Source organism: Haematobia irritans, chromosome 1 (assembly GCF_050003625.1).
Source record: "Haematobia irritans isolate KBUSLIRL chromosome 1, ASM5000362v1, whole genome shotgun sequence".
Classification (NCBI taxonomy): Eukaryota; Metazoa; Arthropoda; class Insecta; order Diptera; family Muscidae; genus Haematobia; species Haematobia irritans.
In genome coordinates, this window is record NC_134397.1 from 160,502,053 (window position 1) to 160,510,022 (window position 7,970).

Below are 7,970 nucleotides of genomic sequence, written 5' to 3' on the forward strand. Positions count from 1 at the left end.
GCGAAAAGGACTTTAATTCGTGACCTCCCCCAAAAAATTGAAAAATCCATCCAAAATCTAAAAAAATTTAAATTTTTATATGAAAAACTTCTTTTGCCCATATCTCCTAAACTAAGCGTCCTAGAGCGAAAAGGACTTTAATTCGTGACCACCCCCAAAAAATTGAAAAATCCACCCAAAACCTAAAAAAATTGAAATTTTTATATGAAAAACTTCTTTTGCCCATATCTCCTTAAATATGCGTCCTAGAGCGAAAAGGACTTTAATTCGTGACCTCCCCCAAAAAATTGAAAAATCCATCCAAAACCTAAAAAAATTTAAATTTTTATATGAAAAACTTCTTTTGCCCATATCTCCTTAAATATGCGTCCTAGAGCGAAAAGGACTTTAATTCGTGACCACCCCCAAAAAATTGAAAAATCCACCCAAAACCTAAAAAAATTGAAATTTTTATATGAAAAACTTCTTTTGCCCATATCTCCTTAAATATGCGTCCTAGAGCGAAAAGGACTTTAATTCGTGACCTCCCCCAAAAAATTGAAAAATCCATCCAAAACCTAAAAAAATTTAAATTTTTATATGAAAAACTTCTTTTGCCCATATCTCCTAAACTAAGCGTCCTAGAGCGAAAAGGACTTTAATTCGTGACCTCCCCCAAAAAATTGAAAAATCCATCCAAAACCTAAAAAAATTTAAATTTTTATATGAAAAACTTCTTTTGCCCATATCTCCTAAACTAAGCGTCCTAGAGCGAAAAGGACTTTAATTCGTGACCTCCCCCAAAAAATTGAAAAATCCATCCAAAACCTAAAAAAATTTAAATTTTTATATGAAAAACTTCTTTTGCCCATATCTCCTAAACTAAGCGTCCTAGAGCGAAAAGGACTTTAATTCGTGACCTCCCCCAAAAAATTGAAAAATCCATCCAAAACCTAAAAAAATTTAAATTTTTATATGAAAAACTTCTTTTGCCCATATCTCCTAAACTAAGCGTCCTAGAGCGAAAAGGACTTTAATTCGTGACCTCCCCCAAAAAATTGAAAAATCCATCCAAAACCTAAAAAAATTTAAATTTTTATATGAAAAACTTCTTTTGCCCATATCTCCTAAACTAAGCGTCCTAGAGCGAAAAGGACTTTAATTCGTGACCACCCCCAAAAAATTGAAAAATCCATCCAAAAACTAAAAAAATTTAAATTTTTATATGAAAAACTTCTTTTGCCCATATCTCCTAAACTAAGCGTCCTAGAGCGAAAAGGACTTTAATTCGTGACCACCCCCAAAAAATTGAAAAATCCACCCAAAACCTAAAAAAATTTAAATTTTTATATGAAAAACTTCTTTTGCCCATATCTCCTAAACTAAGCGTCCTAGAGCGAAAAGGACTTTAATTCGTGACCACCCCCAAAAAATTGAAAAATCCACCCAAAACCTAAAAAAATTGAAATTTTTATATGAAAAACTTCTTTTGCCCATATCTCCTAAACTAAGCGTCCTAGAGCGAAAAGGACTTTAATTCGTGACCTCCCCCAAAAAATTGAAAAATCCACCCAAAACCTAAAAAAAATGAAATTTTTATATGAAAAACTCCTTTTGCCCATATCTCCTTAAATATGCGTCCTAGAGCGAAAAGGACTTTAATTCGTGACCTCCCCCAAAAAATTGAAAAATCCATCCAAAATCTAAAAAAATTTAAATTTTTATATGAAAAACTTCTTTTGCCCATATCTCCTAAACTAAGCGTCCTAGAGCGAAAAGGACTTTCATTCGTGACCACCCCCAAAAAATTGCAAAATCCACCCAAAACCTAAAAAAATTGAAATTTTTATATGAAAAACTTCTTTTGCCCATATCTCCTTAAATATGCGTCCTAGAGCGAAAAGGACTTTAATTCGTGACCACCCCAAAAAAATTGAAAAATCCATCCAAAACCTAAAAAAATTTAAATTTTTATATGAAAAACTTCTTTTGCCCATATCTCCTAAACTAAGCGTCCTAGAGCGAAAAGGACTTTAATTCGTGGCCACCCCCAAAAAATTGAAAAATCCACCCAAAACCTAAAAAAATTGAAATTTTTATATGAAAAACTTCTTTTGCCCATATCTCCTTAAATATGCGTCCTAGAGCGAAAAGGACTTTAATTCGTGACCTCCCCCAAAAAATTGAAAAATCCATCCAAAACCTAAAAAAATTTAAATTTTTATATGAAAAACTTCTTTTGCCCATATCTCCTAAACTAAGCGTCCTAGAGCGAAAAGGACTTTAATTCGTGACCACCCCCAAAAAATTGAAAAATCCATCCAAAACCTAAAAAAATTTAAATTTTTATATGAAAAACTTCTTTTGCCCATATCTCCTAAACTAAGCGTCCTAGAGCGAAAAGGACTTTAATTCGTGACCACCCCCAAAAAATTGAAAAATCCACCCAAAACCTAAAAAAATTTAAATTTTTATATGAAAAACTTCTTTTGCCCATATCTCCTAAACTAAGCGTCCTAGAGCGAAAAGGACTTTAATTCGTGACCTCCCCCAAAAAATTGAAAAATCCACCCAAAACCTAAAAAAATTTAAATTTTTATATGAAAAACTTCTTTTGCCCATATCTCCTTAAATATGCGTCCTAGAGCGAAAAGGACTTTAATTCGTGACCTCCCCCAAAAAATTGAAAAATCCATCCAAAATCTAAAAAAATTTAAATTTTTATATGAAAAACTTCTTTTGCCCATATCTCCTAAACTAAGCGTCCTAGAGCGAAAAGGACTTTAATTCGTGACCACCCCCAAAAAATTGAAAAATCCACCCAAAACCTAAAAAAATTGAAATTTTTATATGAAAAACTTCTTTTGCCCATATCTCCTTAAATATGCGTCCTAGAGCGAAAAGGACTTTAATTCGTGACCTCCCCCAAAAAATTGAAAAATCCATCCAAAACCTAAAAAAATTTAAATTTTTATATGAAAAACTTCTTTTGCCCATATCTCCTTAAATATGCGTCCTAGAGCGAAAAGGACTTTAATTCGTGACCACCCCCAAAAAATTGAAAAATCCACCCAAAACCTAAAAAAATTGAAATTTTTATATGAAAAACTTCTTTTGCCCATATCTCCTTAAATATGCGTCCTAGAGCGAAAAGGACTTTAATTCGTGACCTCCCCCAAAAAATTGAAAAATCCATCCAAAACCTAAAAAAATTTAAATTTTTATATGAAAAACTTCTTTTGCCCATATCTCCTAAACTAAGCGTCCTAGAGCGAAAAGGACTTTAATTCGTGACCACCCCCAAAAAATTGAAAAATCCACCCAAAACCTAAAAAAATTTAAATTTTTATATGAAAAACTTCTTTTGCCCATATCTCCTAAACTAAGCGTCCTAGAGCGAAAAGGACTTTAATTCGTGACCTCCCCCAAAAAATTGAAAAATCCACCCAAAACCTAAAAAAATTTAAATTTTTATATGAAAAACTTCTTTTGCCCATATCTCCTTAAATATGCGTCCTAGAGCGAAAAGGACTTTAATTCGTGACCTCCCCCAAAAAATTGAAAAATCCATCCAAAATCTAAAAAAATTTAAATTTTTATATGAAAAACTTCTTTTGCCCATATCTCCTAAACTAAGCGTCCTAGAGCGAAAAGGACTTTAATTCGTGACCACCCCCAAAAAATTGAAAAATCCACCCAAAACCTAAAAAAATTGAAATTTTTATATGAAAAACTTCTTTTGCCCATATCTCCTTAAATATGCGTCCTAGAGCGAAAAGGACTTTAATTCGTGACCTCCCCCAAAAAATTGAAAAATCCATCCAAAACCTAAAAAAATTTAAATTTTTATATGAAAAACTTCTTTTGCCCATATCTCCTTAAATATGCGTCCTAGAGCGAAAAGGACTTTAATTCGTGACCACCCCCAAAAAATTGAAAAATCCACCCAAAACCTAAAAAAATTGAAATTTTTATATGAAAAACTTCTTTTGCCCATATCTCCTTAAATATGCGTCCTAGAGCGAAAAGGACTTTAATTCGTGACCTCCCCCAAAAAATTGAAAAATCCATCCAAAACCTAAAAAAATTTAAATTTTTATATGAAAAACTTCTTTTGCCCATATCTCCTAAACTAAGCGTCCTAGAGCGAAAAGGACTTTAATTCGTGACCTCCCCCAAAAAATTGAAAAATCCATCCAAAACCTAAAAAAATTTAAATTTTTATATGAAAAACTTCTTTTGCCCATATCTCCTAAACTAAGCGTCCTAGAGCGAAAAGGACTTTAATTCGTGACCTCCCCCAAAAAATTGAAAAATCCATCCAAAACCTAAAAAAATTTAAATTTTTATATGAAAAACTTCTTTTGCCCATATCTCCTAAACTAAGCGTCCTAGAGCGAAAAGGACTTTAATTCGTGACCTCCCCCAAAAAATTGAAAAATCCATCCAAAACCTAAAAAAATTTAAATTTTTATATGAAAAACTTCTTTTGCCCATATCTCCTAAACTAAGCGTCCTAGAGCGAAAAGGACTTTAATTCGTGACCTCCCCCAAAAAATTGAAAAATCCATCCAAAACCTAAAAAAATTTAAATTTTTATATGAAAAACTTCTTTTGCCCATATCTCCTAAACTAAGCGTCCTAGAGCGAAAAGGACTTTAATTCGTGACCACCCCCAAAAAATTGAAAAATCCATCCAAAAACTAAAAAAATTTAAATTTTTATATGAAAAACTTCTTTTGCCCATATCTCCTAAACTAAGCGTCCTAGAGCGAAAAGGACTTTAATTCGTGACCACCCCCAAAAAATTGAAAAATCCACCCAAAACCTAAAAAAATTTAAATTTTTATATGAAAAACTTCTTTTGCCCATATCTCCTTACATATGCGTCCTAGAGCGAAGAGGACTTTAATTCGTGACCTCCCCCAAAAAATTGAAAAATCCATCCAAAACATAAAAAAATTTAAATTTTTATATGAAAAACTTCTTTTGCCCATATCTCCTTAAATATGCGTCCTAGAGCGAAAAGGACTTTAATTCGTGACCACCCCCAAAAAATTGAAAAATCCATCCAAAATCTAAAAAAATTTAAATTTTTATATGAAAAACTTCTTTTGCCCATATCTCCTTACATATGCGTCCTAGAGCGAAAAGGACTTTAATTCGTGACCTCCCCCAAAAAATTGAAAAATCCATCCAAAACCTAAAAAAATTTAAATTTTTATATGAAAAACTTCTTTTGCCCATATCTCCTTAAATATGCGTCCTAGAGCGAAAAGGACTTTAATTCGTGACCTCCCCCAAAAAATTGAAAAATCCATCCAAAACCTAAAAAAATTTAAATTTTTATATGAAAAACTTCTTTTGCCCATATCTCCTTAAATATGCGTCCTAGAGCGAAAAGGACTTTAATTCGTGACCTCCCCCAAAAAATTGAAAAATCCATCCAAAACCTAAAAAAATTTAAACTTTTATATGAAAAACTTCTTTTGCCCATATCTCCTAAACTAAGCGTCCTAGAGCGAAAAGGACTTTAATTCGTGACCTCCCCCAAAAAATTGAAAAATCCACCCAAAACCTAAAAAAATTTAAATTTTTATATGAAAATCTTCTTTTGCCCATATCTCCTTAAATATGCGTCCTAGAGCGAAAAGGACTTTAATTCGTGACCTCCCCCAAAAAATTGAAAAATCCATCCAAAACCTAAAAAAATTTAAATTTTTATATGAAAAACTTCTTTTGCCCATATCTCCTTAAATATGCGTCCTAGAGCGAAAAGGACTTTAATTCGTGACCACCCCCAAAAAATTGAAAAATCCATCCAAAACCTAAAAAAATTTAAATTTTTATATGAAAAACTTCTTTTGCCCATATCTCCTTAAATATGCGTCCTAGAGCGAAAAGTACTTTAATTCGTGACCTCCCCCAAAAAATTGAAAAATCCATCCAAAACCTAAAAAAATTAAATTTTTATATGAAAAACTTCTTTTGCCCATATCTCCTAAACTAAGCGTCCTAGAGCGAAAAGGACTTTAATTCGTGACCTCCCCCAAAAAATTGAAAAATCCACCCAAAACCTAAAAAAATTGAAATTTTATATGAAAAACTTCTTTTGCCCATATCTCCTTAAATATGCGTCCTAGAGCGAAAAGGACTTTAATTCGTGACCTCCCCCAAAAAATTGCAAAATCCATCCAAAACCTAAAAAAATTGAAATTTTTATATGAAAAACTTCTTTTGCCCATATCTCCTTAAATATGCGTCCTAGAGCAAAAAGGACTTTAATTCGTGACCTCCCCCAAAAAATTGAAAAATCCACCCAAAACCTAAAAAAATTGAAATTTTTATATGAAAAACTTCTTTTGCCCATATCTCCTAAACTAAGCGTCCTAGAGTGAAAAGGACTTTAATTCGTGACCACCGCCAAAAAATTGAAAAATCCACCCAAAACCTAAAAAAATTGAAATTTTTATATGAAAAACTTCTTTTACCCATATCTCCCTAAATATGCGTCCTACACACAAAAAAAAATTTTTTGATTTCAATCACGAAAATCGCGGATTCAATCATTTTTTTAATTGAAATGTCTTCAATCACGAAAATGATAGTATCAATCACCCATTTTGATTGAAAACCAACACGATTTTTAAATAAAAATTTAATTGACTTTTGTCACGGAATCAATTAATTGTGTGATTGAATCAATTAAAAACGTGATTGATTTTTAACATAAAATTCAATCACAGTTTTAATTGAATCAATTAAAATTTTAATTAATGTCGCGACAAAAATCAATCAACTATTTGATTCATTCAATTAAATAATTAATTGAAATTGGCTATAAATTTCGATCAACAAATTTATATATTGCGACCCCAAAATCGTATTTAGTTTTATTTGAAATAAAAGAAAATGTGTGTTTCTCATAAAACATATTTAATATTTTATTATTTTTTGAATTATGCAATAGACAAATAAATTTGGTTCTTGTCATTTGTGTTTTGTTCTAACATAACTTACAAATACAATTACTATCAATAACAACTATAGGGTGAAAAAATAAATTATATAAATCACTATCTTCCTTATAACAATAACCATGTTAGCATGTTCCATCTAATATGTAGATGCGCCTAGATTTCCAATAAATCAGCAGCCTTAGTTTTTCTGAAAGTAAACAAAATAATTCGAATTTAATTTTGTTCAATTAAAAGTTAATTTTGTTAAACATTACCTGCATAGAATATCAAGTTCAATTCTTAGTTCCAGGTTGCAGATTTATAATCTTCTTTTGCAGTGGTAGTCTTTTAGCATAAAAAGGTGTATTAAGGAGCTCGGTAATTTAATTTTAGTAACAATTTCCACACATTGAAATCGTCTATTAAAATTTGAACCACTCAAAGACAAAAATAATGGGAAAGCAATGTAATATTTGGTATTATATTGATGATACTTTGCAAATTCTGGAAATAGGAAAAATATAAATGGAAAATACATATTTTTATTATTTTCGGATATTTTTCATTTTTTTTTAATCCAAAAGAAAGAACTTTTTTACCATTACATTAGTTTATATCAGCTCATTAGTTTATATCAGCGTTGCCAGAATTGTTTCACCAAAAACCGCTAGATTTGCCCAAAAAAATAGCTAAAAAAAGCTAAAAAATGCTAAAAAATAGCTAGAAAAAAAGCTAAATTTTTTTGTATCAAAAGTCACATTTTTGATTGAAATTTAACAAACTTAAAGGCTTTATTTCACTTACAATGCATATTATTTTCATTTTAATTCCACTTCTGTGAGACTGTAACAATATCTAAGGCATATTAACTCTGTTTGCGTATTCGATACATTTTGATTACTATCACAAATTTTTTACTGGAAGTCCTTCGTTTTGTGGGAGCTACCTTCCCAACACCTCTATTTTATTTACTTGTTATTTTAAAATATTAAATGATCTAAGCATGCTTTAGATTTGGAAAAAAATGATTTG